The sequence below is a fragment of the Echiichthys vipera genome (assembly GCF_963691815.1).
Source record: "Echiichthys vipera genome assembly, chromosome: 17".
NCBI classification, from domain to species: Eukaryota; Metazoa; Chordata; class Actinopteri; order Perciformes; family Trachinidae; genus Echiichthys; species Echiichthys vipera.
The window spans coordinates 17772510-17786756 of NC_139842.1; positions in this window are offsets into that span (position 1 = coordinate 17772510).

The window sequence follows — 14247 nt, forward strand, 5'->3', positions numbered from 1 at the left end:
TAAAGGACATTGTTTTAAGTAATACTTTACATTTGAAGAGAAGTTAAATAACTTGTTGTAGAGATTTTATTGACCTATTTTAATTTTTATCATCCCTTTCCCCCCTTGCACCTGGATTCTTGACATATTGACTTAAACCCAGGTCTTTGAAGGCATCTCCCGGCTGTGTAACCTTGATCCAAATTCAAATTTCCATTCAGCGTTTGGTCAATAAATTGAAATATGATGCAGATAATGTCTTGCCACATGAAAGAGCTTGTACAAATACAAGACGAATGCCATGATTGGTCATAAAAACATCACATTAACGAAAGATAATATGCCTCTTAAAATCTAAAACACTTTGTTTTGGCTACTTAAGTACCAGTGAGTTATTATCACAGAGAGTTTTTTTTTTTATCCCAAATAAACAGTGGATTATGTAAATGTTCTTTCTCTACACAGTCTCCCAGATGCAGATACAAAACATTCCCAAAAACCATCTGGGTCTTATCACCTCTCAGCATCATTTCCTTCACATAAAACGACCGGGAGCCAAGTCATGCTTGTGCTCAATGTAAATGGTGCTACGTGCTAATCACACATCACTCCCTATTATGTCATGTCAGTGGCCCTGAATTTTATTGCTGATGTCGATCTGTCCTCCTCCCCTTGTACTGACACTCTAATGATGTTTTAATGTGTTAGAGTTAAAGGCTAAGGTACATTTGGACAGAGATAGAAGAGGTCACAGTGACATGATGGTGAATTTCTCCGACACCCTCATGATAGACGGCAGTTGAATCTGTCGTGAATTTGTGATATGACAGTGCAAAGGTCAATAGAAAACCCTGGGAAACGTGCTGTGCTGCATGAACTACGAGTCCTCCAACATGAGCACTGAGCTGTATCTCGGGCTAACATTTTTGCTGACAATTTATTATACTTAGCAATTATTATATAAGTGCTTTTTGTCCTATAATTTGGGTTTTAGAAAGCAAACGTCTGCAACAGATAACGTCAGAGGGAGGAGGAGAGAAGCCCAAACACATAATTATTAGCCGCTGGTTACATAAGATGGTTTTCCGTGACTTCTCCGATCCAAGATATCAAGTTGAATTCTGAGAGTGACATACATGGCAATCTTCATGATGGGCATGTGGGGAATGCTATGGCATTACAACCCAATATGGGCATTAAACCGAGCAGGCGGGCCAGTTTGAGTCTCAATAACATTCCAGCTCCTGTTAGTTTCTGCTCATCACACCTTCACATTCCTTCCTTGTTTACGGCTCATTTCAGGAAGGTGACAGGATTAAGCGTGTCTGAAAGTATGGGTGGTGCTCATGCCATACACGCCCTGACACTTACACACAGTAATTTAAAACGGTGCTGTCACTTAACACTGTTGTTTAATCTTGACTTGAGGTTCCTAAGTGTTTTTTTTTTCACTTTTTATGTGTTTATAAGTTGTAAATACTGGTGTTTATTAATGTTAACACATCATTTTAATGGTTTTTAAATAGGTAATCCATCACAAATCCTCCATGTTTGACCGGTTACCTTCTGGGTAAGTGCTGCAGAGCCTCCAGTGATGGTAGTGGTATTCATATACTTTTCTTAAGGGTCCCATGGCAGCTGGGGAATGACTGTAGCAGCACTGTAGCGGAACTTTCTACCTATATGTAGTGTTGCTGTTACCTCACAACTGCACAGAAGTGCTGACGGCTTGTTCGATACATACAATTTCGGAATACGGTCTGTGCATTTCTCTGTGCATTGAGCATTCTGATACTTTCACAATATTTACATAGTGCCTCAGCAGGCCTTATAATAAAAAGGAAAAAATGGGGCTATCTCACTATTTACAATGTGGGACCTTTAAGTTAAAGTACCAATTCAAAATATCGAGTAAAAGTACAAATGTGTTATCAACTAAATGTACTTGAAATATCAAAAGATTCTGGTCCTGCTTTAAGCAACATTTTACTGTTGTAGCTGCTCAAGGTAGAACAAGTTTTTTTTTTTTTTTTTAAAGATTATTTTTTTGGGCAGTTTTCCAAGCCTTTTTTATACAGGACAGACAGGAAATTGGGTGAGAGAGAGAGGGGGAGGCATGCAGCAAAGGGTCGCAGGTCGGAGGCAAACCCGCTGCCACTCCCTCGAGGACCTTCAGCGTCTTTACATGGGGCGACTGATCTAACCACTCAGCGGCCGCCCATAGGCAGAGCTAGTTTGACCTGTGCGCTTTAATCCAGTGGTTTCAGACCTAGGGCTTGGAGATAACTTTGAACTTGTGTGATGGTTAATGAAAGGGGAAAGAAGAAAAACTGGTGGAACTGCTCATAGACATCTGAAACAAAACAAGGGGTCCCAACCAGACAGATTTTTTTCTTCTGCTGCCCCATAACAACATTTCTATGTGCAGACGTGATAGCGTATTAGTAACTGAGTAAGTCATGAGTAAAGGGTAATACATTTCTCAAGTTAAACATTAGAATAAGCGGTTAATTCTGCAGTTACAAACATTGACAAAGATGAAGAAACTCAAAGCAAGAAGAAAGTTTACACTACATTGCCCTTCACTGTTTTCATAGAGATGAACTTGTTTTTGACAAATTTATTTTTCAGAGAGCTTAAGCAGATTAAAGCACTGAGGAAACACACTTCTGTGCCTCATCCTTGACAGACTTTGAATTGACTTAATACATAGCCCCCCGGTCATCTCAGCCAGATCATATGACTGATCCGTCCCTGGGGTCTTTGATCAGTGCTTTGGATCACATACTGCAGCGGACGTGCTGTTCTCCTCATTAACATTACACTTGAGGGAAAGGTTGAATGACATCAAAGGTGCTGGAAAACTCTCTCTCTTATCTTTATACAACCAATGCTGAAAATAATCTTCAGATAACTTATTAAAAGTGTGGTGTTTAAAATCTTTGAACAAGAACCTTATTTAAACAAATATTTTCTTGAATGATAACATGTGATATGTCTTTAAGGCCACTGCTCCCACCACAGTTTCTCCATGTAAAAAAGACAAGTCCCTGAGGCTGTTCTTTAGTTAAACAATAAAGAGATCTGTAGTCTCTTGATGATTCATTGGTACTGCTGTCTGAGCCTTGCCTCTGGTTTAACATTGAAGTGGCAGCAGATTCTTCTGGCCCTGCCTTGCGTCAGCAGGGGGATTCCTCGAGATCCAGCATCTGGGTGCTGCATTCTTGCCGTCCCTACACATTGCCATCGCAACGCTCACGAGACACAACAGCCCGACAGCTCGACAGTCACAGACAGAGTCTCTTCCTGTGCCCCAGCTGGGGAGTGAGGGGTGTGAGAAACATGCTCACTGAGCTCAGAGTTATGGTCCAGAGAGGCGTATGGTAGCAAAGAAGCAAATAACCCCATCCCACAGTGACGATGGTCCCCTCTCCAACAGACACTCCACTCAATAGACGAGGAAGAGAGACAAAGGAGCGATTCAGTGTCTGTTAACACAAGAGGCCCTGTCTATAATAAATACTAGGCCATGAATGAAGATAAAGATGTGCAGGCTTTGTGACCTGAAACATGAAAATCCAACTCCAGTTTCAAAGATACACATATACCAAATTCAGATGCTCAGACAAATCGTTGGAATTGATTAGGGAGATATGTTAAAACCTAACAGATGGCGCTAACCCTTGACTTTATTTTAGGAATTAGAGGAGGGCCTGTCTAGGGCGGATGTCCCATCAAAGTGGGGACACGCCCTCAGTATGGCCACAGACATTGAGCTGCTAACTTGATCTGAATTCCTGCCAGAGTGTTTTATATTCCCATTCAGCCAAAGGAAGGAGCTGCAGACCACTGGAAGCTGGATACTGTCCGTCCATTTTACTTTTACACATTATGTTGCCACCAGTTCAACTTTACAGTACATGCACATTTAATATCCCTCACGGTGTTGTAAAACAGGAGTGTAAAATGTTCACTTGGGTTAAGAGGCAACCAAACATATTCCCTCCTGCGAAAATTAGATTGAGTAGTATGTTGTAAGTATGTTAGTATGTTGAGGAATGTTTGATTCATTGGCGGCTTTGGGTCATTTGTTTGATTTGTGATGTGATCAGCTGAAGGCTGTGATAAAGAAGGCAATTTTAACACAGCGGCCTGGAGGGACGAATGAATAACTGGCTGTCGCCATGAGCTATAAGTTAAAGCTGCGGGGTCCTTGAGTGCTAAGCTTTAGTGGAAACACACACATATGAGTGCATACACTTACGTCTAGATGTCTCCCTGGGAGGTCTTGTAAGGGTAAAAAAGAACTGAAGTAAGTGGGAAGAGAATCTAAAATTATGGGAATGAGTGAGCAGCCGGATTCTTGTTTAAGTTCATGGGGGCCTCGAGGTGGCCTCTGGATTTACGGAGGCCAAAAGAAGTATTTGTTTGTATGAATGAAAGTAAAACACAGGAAAACAGTAGAAGGCTCCTGGGTCGCAGCCAGCACCCAACAAAATGTGGTGAATGGTGGAAAACAAAGACGATTATGATCCAAAACCTCCTCACCATAATTTCTGTGTCTTTGCAGGAGGTGGAGAAAAGAGATTTCTGAGCAGTGGATCAGCTTCAGAGTCTTACAGAGGGGCTCAGGTAAGGAAACACAGGTATCATAGTTTGTATAACTTTTTCTTCCTGTATTAAAGTCGGTTGTCCAAGTCTTCCATACACGGCAAATATATTGGGATCCAAAAAATCTGGTTCTGGCGATGTATGGTCCACAGTGGCAGTTTAAGGTGGTCATGGGCCCCTATAGGCTACTGTTTGTGTGGGCCCCCCACATTATTAATCATGCTTTATCAGAAAAAAAACACTAACAGTAAAAGAGTCCACAACCTTGAAAAATCCTGTCAATTTAGGAATTTTCTTTAATAGAAAATGCTGCTATACTGTCTAGTAACAATGAGTGACGTATCATTTGACAACAAACCTGACCTTATGAACCCGGCCACATGATGGCAGCTGATTGGGTAAATGTGTCCCATATCTATCCAATCAGTGACTTCATTTTCTTTTTATGTTTCTAAGGGCCCCAATAGGAGGCAAGTTATTTTTTCCCAGTGTAGTAAATTAAAAAAATAAAATAGTCTGGCCAATCCGGGGCCCCTGCACACCTTGGGCCCCTAGCCTGCAGCCTACAGTAGGCCAGTCTGTGCATTTAGCCGCCTCTGATGGTCCACAAAGGATGATATTTTGTTATTTTGCTTACCTTCTACCACCACTATCAGGACACAATTTCTCCTCCAGATATATCAAAACCTTTTGGTTTAAATATAAGGATAAAGTCAGCAGTCAGTTAGCTAGCTTAGCACAAATAATGGAAACAGGGGGAAACAGCTAACCTGGCTGTTTCAAATGCTAGTAATCAACAAACAACAAAAATCCTCCTACCACCTAAATATAAAAAGAGACTATTACCAGTTTTATGCACTATGAGTGATTATTTCTTGACTCTGAACAGTTGCCAGGTAACCAGTTGAGACTCCAGAAAGTTACTGGAGTTATTTTGTCACCTTAAGACAGAGCCATCTGTTTGCCAATGTCTCCAGTATTTGTGCTAACCTAACCAGCTACTTTCTGGAGCAGACAGATGTGAGGGTGGTATAATCTCCTTATCTAACTCTCTGCCAGAAAGCGAATATAAGCATTCTGACTAAATGTCAAACCAGTCTTTGAAGCACAAAAACAACATATCCGGGGTTACGTGGTGCACCTGTTTACTATATGAATAAAAGAGTGGCCACAAAGTGTGACAGTTGCAGCAAAAAAGAAGGTTATCCCCTTATAGCTTGACCTTTGACCAAAACCGCCCCTCATCTCATTCCTAATGCGAGTCACAAAGGGCCACTGATTACATGTGGTGACAACACAAAACATCAATGCAAACACACACACGCAGGAACTGGCAAATGCAAATCACACATATGCAAGAGCAAACACACACTCACTCAGTGAACTGGGAGAATAGTCATAGTCGTATTTTGTGTTTCTACTAGCATATATTTAAATGGGTTAATGAAAAAATATTCATTTTTCTCATACTGTCTGTCCTAATACACCTGTTCACCCCCTTTCTGAGACAATCTGTGTCTGTCTCAGAAAAGCCCAGTCTGCTCTGAGTGAACCACTTTTCCCGATCTTCTGCATCTGCAATCTTCTCTGTAGCGTCATTTCAGCCGGGGTATGACTGTAATGGCACTTTCAACCTATAGACCCTTTCATTGGAATTGGCATTGCTAGGCAACAGCCGTGGTTCTTGTTAACTTCCTGTTAGTTGATATAATTCACGTACCATCTGCAAGAGGAAATGAGCCTTCATGAGTCTTCACATAGCATTTTTGCGCCAGAATCTTTTTTCATTCGCTACCAATGAGGAGAGAGAGCATCTGAGAAGGCAATGCATGGAGTCCAGCATCTTTTTTTCCGAGCGCTCTGCCTTTTTTTTTTTTGTGCGGCAGCTCTTTGAGCTTCTAGTTTAAAATGCCTGAACTTTTCAGAGAAGTACTGGTGTCATCACAGGCTAGGCGCTCCTATTCAGGAAACTATCACAACAAATGCAGAAAGCCCATTTGTGGGAGTAGATTGACTGGACACTGATTGTTACTGTTGTTGTGTGTGAGTATGTGCTATTACACTGTAAGCATTGTAAGCTTGTTGGTAGCGAGCACCTTTCTGCTCGAATTGTATGTACTTTTTTATGAGGCCTGCCATGATTTTTCACCTCATTTTAAGTTGATTCCTTCCCATAAACCCAAAACCACAAAGCTCTCCCTGATGGCCTTGTGGTGGGACAGATATAAGGACGAGGTTAGCCTCTATAAAGATCAACTTGACTACGTTCTATAACGCCTCCCACACGCAGATTTGTTCTGAGGGAAAAAGTCTTCATAAGATTTGAATTCATGAAAGCCAGTTGTGTTTTATTTGATACTACTTTTACATTCTTTCACATTTCATAGTTTTACTTATTTATCAGCTCATGGCTAGAGGCAAATAAAAGGTAGCATGGTGCTGATGGTAAGTGTGTGTGTGTGGGTTTGTGTGGGTGCGTGTGTAGCTTGTTGCACCACCTTGTCACCACGGCTACGCAAACAAACAGAGAACTGAAGCCGCACGCTTCAGCAGGTAATCATTAGTAGCAAGCCGACCTTTAACCCCTGCTCTGCCTCAGATGACATATGGTCGCATCTACCTGCTGTTACTGGAGTCACTGGGCTGTGTTAACCAGTGTGATGTCAGCTTTTTGTTTCATCGCAGGGACAAGGATGAAGGTTTGGGTGCAAAACATGATTTTCCAAGTAGCAGGAGCACAGCTTGGGTTTGCATTCTATCAACATATTTCCCAGAGGTATTGTGTGTCCGTCTTTCTTCTCCAATCGCTGTGTGGGTGAATATTTTCTTTCATGAAACAAACCCACTTTTACAAGATAATCAGGAAACTCCCTTGGCAAGAGCCTGCCACAACAAATAGGAATAAAATGTTAGCAAATGAGTGTCAGGCATTCATCGTGTGTGTGTGTGTGTGTGTGTGTGTGTGTGTGTGTGTGTGTGTGTGTGTGTGTGTGTGTGTGTGTGTGTGTGTGTGAATGTTCAATTATTGTTGTTTTCATTCCCCCTTTCAATTTGTCTTTGTCTCTTGAAATTTTTCTCACTGGTATTTCTTTCTGCTAGACTTACGCTCTCCTATTTCTTAATACTTACCACCCCACCTCCTCCGACCTCCAAGTTGCCAATTAAAATACATTTTTTCCATTTCTCTCCTGAGTCAGACATTCCAAATGGATTGCTCTGCTTCCCCATTTCCTCTGTTTCCTTCTATCATCCTTCTTCTACCCTCTGGCATGTCTTCTTCTATTACCCTTCTTGTGCCATTTACAGTAGATTTGTCCTGCCCTTGCTAGTTTTATCTCAAGCCCTTTTCACACAAGCACTGCAAACCTGAAATTATATAGACATTGTCCGAATTATTGGACCGAACATTAAAGAGACTTCACCCTGCCAGTCTCCTAGCACAAAGTCTGTCATGTCCGACTGAGCCCATGTGTGAGAATTCACATTGCATGCACACAAAACTGGAAGAAACCAAACATCCGAGGGTGAAGAAGATGATGATTTACATAAAGATGCCAACAGAAAAGTCTGCAAAACTGGAGAGATGACGAGATTCAGTAACTTTTGTCGGTAATTGTCAGACAAATTCAAAGAATGGCGACAGTCTTGGTTGAATTTTGAAGTGACTCTAGGACCGCAGTGTAATCCATGTCATGTCCTGCTTCCTGCACGCTCTACCTATCGCCCAAACTTCGGACAATGCCTGGACCTGATACATCGGCCGTTATCAGGAGTTCATTTGAAAGAATCGAGAAAAGCCACATTCTCCCCCTTACTTTTATCTGGCATTGCTAGGAAAACATGTTTATTACCGTCAGGCCGTAATTGCTGTGTTTTTTTACCACTTTACTTTCCCATGTCATCAAGCCCCAACTGAGACAACAGCAATTTGTTTTGGCAACCAACCCACAGATAAGCTTTTGATGGATGGCCACGGGTGCATTACTGTGTTGCCCAGTATATTTCAACTGGTCCAAGAAGGTATCAGCTTTTAAAATTCCCAAAGTTGTGTTTCATCCCATCTGATATTATCTGACTAATGCTTGTATTATGAAGGCATAAAACACGAAGAGTGAACTGAGCTTTGTCAGACTTCATGTTGCCTGCTGTTGGATTAATGAGACAACAATGTAGCTGTGTGGGGGGATGGAGGCCGGAGACAGAAGCAACAGCTGAGAAAGCACTTTCAGTTTCTAAGTTGGTCTGTCTATGGTTAAGCCTTGCTGCATCTGTTCATGCCCACACCCCAACGGCTTTAAGGGTGGTGTAATATCTAAATCTGCGTGTAGCTATTTTGGCCAATCTAAACATGCTTCGTGAAGCTCTTTGGAGAGTTCTTGCACGTGAAGTCATCAAGACAGCTCAACAACATGCTGCCTCTATTCTCTGCTTTGTTGAGACGGATGAAAAGATGATCTCAAACCTTTAGCACAGTGCTGCATGGCTGTAGTATCACTTGCACAAGACTGACTAATTCATCTGCCTGTGTTGCCTGAAGGAAATAAACACTTTACCACAATCACTGCCATTACATGCAAACAGTGTCTAGCAGATGTGTACACAGCTATAGTTATGAATTCCTCTGGTCTGGGAGGTCACACTGCCAGCAAGAAAGGCAGGATGTGGCAAAAAGTCTGCCTCTACCTGAGTGGAGCTTTCATCGTCTCTCTCTCTCTCATCCTTCTCTTCCTGTGCTGCTGCTTTGCATCAACCCACACGCCGTGAGCTTGAAGCAAACAGATCGGTTGCTGCAACAAAGAGGGGAAAGAATCTGTACAAAATTCACATTTGTGGGCCAGAAAAGATGTGCAGTTGACACTAGAGCTTTCCACTGCAATCAGTCAGTCTGAAATGCTAACACAAGCACTCCCAGTTCTCTACTCTGTCTTTCCTCAGCGTTTCCAATCTGTTGAATTTATCCTGAACATCATGTCACTTTTTCCCCCGTCGGGTTTTCTGGTCAGGAGAGATGAACCAAAACCAGCTGTTCAAATCTGATTAACACCCAGAAATGCCGCTTTGGAAATATTAACACACTGAAGGTGGCTGACCTGGCTCCCGTTGCTGACTGAAGCACCCGTGGTGAAAAACACAACTGTTGTTTTTAGCTGATTTGCAGCAGATTATGCAATCAGAGGTGTATCTCATGCACGTATGCAAGCCTGGAGCTAGGGAGGCATTTGATAGATGAGGCTCCAATAAGATGCAGAAGTTGAAAAACATGTTCACCTAACCACTCCAGGCGCCATGCTGCAGGATCAGAGACGCTTCAACATGCAATAGGTCTACATCCAAATTAATATGTTTTTGTTTTAAAATGCATAACCTTTATGCCTGTCGCCACACTAGTCCAACATTTTAGACGGGGACATTTGAAAATGCTGCTTAGCCTGACCCTGTTAGTTTGAAAACTCGCATTTTAGTCTGGACGGGCGGAAACACAGACCTTTGGAAATGATGACACAGACACCCACGTTTGCTCCCTGATCGTGGTGTTTAATTCCCGGTTTCGTCATGGTCCTATCACACGACCCTTTTCTGGAAGAAAACAAACAACATCATTCTTATGGGTAATTCCGCATGGATAATGAATTACAGCCGTTTCTGCCCTTGTCGATGCTAGCAGCTGTTGTGCAGTTAAATTCTGCATCTTATAATGCTACTACTGTCTGTATGTGCAAAAGGCAAGCAGTAATTCAAGCAATATGGGCCAGTTCACATGTCCAACGGCTTTATCAAGCTTACACCATGTTTTTTTGTGAGGAAGGAGATGTTTTTGTTATAAAACGCTGTTTTAAAATGAAAATCTAGTCGCGTGGAATTAACCTAATGGGTTAAGGCGATTTGTAAATGCGTGAATTTGATTGTTTTTTCCTGTATATATCAGTGAAAAAAAACATTTGTGAAAGAATCATCTTCATTCGCTTATTAATTTTACCTAGTTTAGTTAATCAAATCTAAATTAAAGATGTGCTTTGAATCCAATGAGATAAACATTCAAATAAAATATGATGTTTCATTATGCAAATAACTGACACCATTGACCTGCACATGCTGTATACCGTAGGATCATTCCTAAACATTATGAAGGGCTGTTCTTTCAGAAGTCTCTGACTCTAAAGCTAACTTCACATCATAAAATAATGTGATAACTGAATGATAACCAATTTGAGGATTCTCAACAAGGCCACACACCATTTCCCCTTAAAGCCTGTTTGCAAGTGTTATCTTCAGATCACAAACAAGGCAATGAGATTTCAAGCCTATTCTGATGTCTTATTTCTATCCCTCCTTCAGTGTTTTTCTCTGTTGCCAAAAGGATTAGGAACTTATCTTTTAATACCGCTCGAGCGTCAGCCCTTCACGTCATCCTGCAGTCTTGAGGTGAATGACTTCCAGGACCGATGTTTGGGAACCCACTGATCCTCCTCTGTCAGGTCACAGAGGAGATGTTTGTCCTTTTTGTTAACCACAGCAGTTGAAGTGGCAGAAATACCGGCAGTAGTAGGGGCGAGAGAAAGGGGTAAGACGTGGGTGGTGGTGTGTGTTAAGCATTTAAATCAACCCGAGCTATTGGGCTGTTTAGTTTTATGAGGTGCCAGACCTTTGCCGCTCCATTCAGACTACTTTACACTGAGGTCACCGCAAACAGATTAGAGATCACACCAGTGTGTGACCTAGGCTCACCACATTACACCATAACACCACTACATGAATGATTTATAAAGTTAATGAAAGCATGACATCATGGATTACATCGGCCTACCGTTAGCCTTCCCTAACCCTTTAAGTGGTAACATACACGCTCTACCCAAGCAAATTAGAGTCTGCTAGTGCAGAGACATGGAGCTTTTTTTTTTTGCCAAAGCATCAGTTGCTTGTTAATTACAAATTGCACAACACGTGACACATAAGATATGCATTGAAGCCCTGTGTAAGCAACCAAACAAGGCAGGGAACACTTATCGACTGAGGTGAGATTACCAAGTAGCCCTCTTGAGTCTGAACCCATTCATTACATGGAATCCTCTTTCTGCATAAACAATGGTTCACAACTAAGAACCATAAACAGAGAATGCAGACAGCTTTCAATCATGCTCTGTAAGAGTTTAGCGTTTTGCAATTTTGCAGATGTAGTCTTGTTAACAAGGCAAATTTCCTAAGAAAGGTTGATGGCTTTTTCATTCTTACGAAATGTTGCTTGTATATGAAAGCTACTGTCAGCGGCCATCGGGTGCTCTCACTCAGAGGTGGAGCTAAACAACTGAAACCAGGGAAAGAAAGCAACGAAAGAGACTCAAAAACATTTAACATCACCTAGCAGGGAAACCTCATCAGTCGGACATTTGCTGGTTGCCGGATAATGGCATACTTCCTCAATCATACTTCTTCCATGTTATAAGTGAGGGGTGGAAATAGGTCATTGTGGTCCTTCAAACAGAAAGAAAAAGTCTGGGGTGTTATCAGAGTAGGACATCTTAACATAACTGCACAGGCCTCCGAGGAGACTCATAAAGGAACAGCAGCTAATTTAACAGCGCAGTGTCACAGAGTCAAGGAAAAAAAAACACTTACATAATGACCCCCCCCCCCCCTCCCCTCTTTTTACACACCCATGGGCAACAAAAACGAGAGGAGAGAAAGGACATCTTTGAAAATGTGGACAAAAGACAGTCTGTCTGTCCACCACATTTTACCTAAGGGAACTTATTAGTGTACATTTACTCCCGATCCTGCAGTGGTCACTTCTTTAACACTGGATAGCTTTGGTCCTCCCACCAGCGACCTTTTACCTCCTCCAGTTCTTTGAACAGATGGCCACTTTTACAAAGAGCTTATGAACATCACACTTCACTATCATAAGCCGTTTTCTCATATGACCTCCGGACAAGGTCCAACTAATCAGGTGCTGACCGAAGTTGCCCTTTTACACATGCAGCACACAATGGGAGGCTGTCCATGTCAGATGTATTTTAATTAACTTGAAATGCTCTGGTTTAGGCGAGGGGGGGGCGCCTGGGTAGAGCATGCAGGAGGCAGGATGTGACACTGATTACACCACGGTCACGTTTGTAATTTGATAATAAACAACGAGCCTCTTGCTGCTCCTTGAATTTCTCTTAGGATTTTGCCATTGGCCCTTCACAACAGAAGTTCAAATCCCGCTGTCTCTCAAGTTAGACATTTTTGTTGCTATTTTTGTGTAAATGACCCTTCTTCTTCCCCCTCTGATATTTGGTGTTCTCTGGTTTCGCATGAGCCGCATGATGGAAATGTCATCAACATGCCCACTCACTCCCTGTGAACTCTCACACATGGGCTCAGTCGGACAGACGAAGACTATGTACTAGGAAGTTGGCAGGGTAATTAATGTCCGATCTAAGTCATTTGGACATTTGCGTTGTCACCTATGCTTGCATACGGCAATTACAGGTTTAATGTTTGGAAAGGGGCTAAACACAAACTCAGGCAAAGGATGAAACATTATAACACACCCTTGTACTTTAGTTAAAGCCATCAAAATCCCTCTTTTACATCAATCAAATCCATATCTTGGACACTTTTTTGGACCAGACCCAGACGTAACTGTACAGCCCGGGCACTGAAAAAAAACAAAAAATAACAAGAGCTGTGTTTTCTGACCCAGTCATGACAAGGCCTATTTGTTCCAATGGCTCGGAAAGTGTTTGCGTTCCCCAGGTCACGGCTGAACTTCTCATATTTATGTTAGCTAAACTGCAGACTGGCAGGCTAATTCGCTGGTATGTGTTTTCATTAGGTCTCTGGGGCCCGGGTAGAGCTCCCTCACTAACGTGGCTCCTCTGAACTCTGACCCTAGCTTTAATGGGATGGCAGAGAAAGAGGGTCAAGGCTTCAGAGTGGGCTCACTTTGACTTAAGGTAACAATTTGAGGAGGCATAACAGGTTATGTAACCTTGTCGCTGGACACTAATGAATCGGTAGGGCCTGAGGAATGTACACTCTCAATAGGTCTCTTTTACCGCAGTTGCTGCCTGTGGCAACAAAATTAGCTTTGGTATGATAAGGTTGGACAAATCCTGCTCTGTGCGCTAGATAACAGCTATGTAGGGCATGTGACAAACCACTAGCAGTGTGCTCAGCCATGGGCTATAACAGCAGTACAGAGTCATCCTGTCATCTTTTCTTTTCCCACTCCTTTCCTTTCCCCCGAGGCATCACACTCATGTCCTCATTAATATTAGAAACATGAAGAACACAGGTTGGTGTCATGAGTCTCTCCCGTGTTAAGGGATACGATGTGGCCACTTTTATGATGGCAAGAGTGCTAAAACAATAAGTTAACCATCTATGAAGCTTTTTAAATAACTGATTAGTGGTAGGTAAAACTGCTTTTCTCTGTTTAATATCATTAGCCATGTTCCCATTCACATATTTTTATGCACATTTTGAAGTATCCCATTAGAAAAGCTGAATGAAAACAGCAAAATTTGACTTAAGTGCTGACGTAGAGAACAATACACTGACATGAGGGATAACATCTAACGTATACCATTCTTTGGTATTTTAACAAAAAACCATGATCATTTCCTAAACCTTACCAAGTAGTTGTGTGGCCTAAACCTAACCATGTGTTAT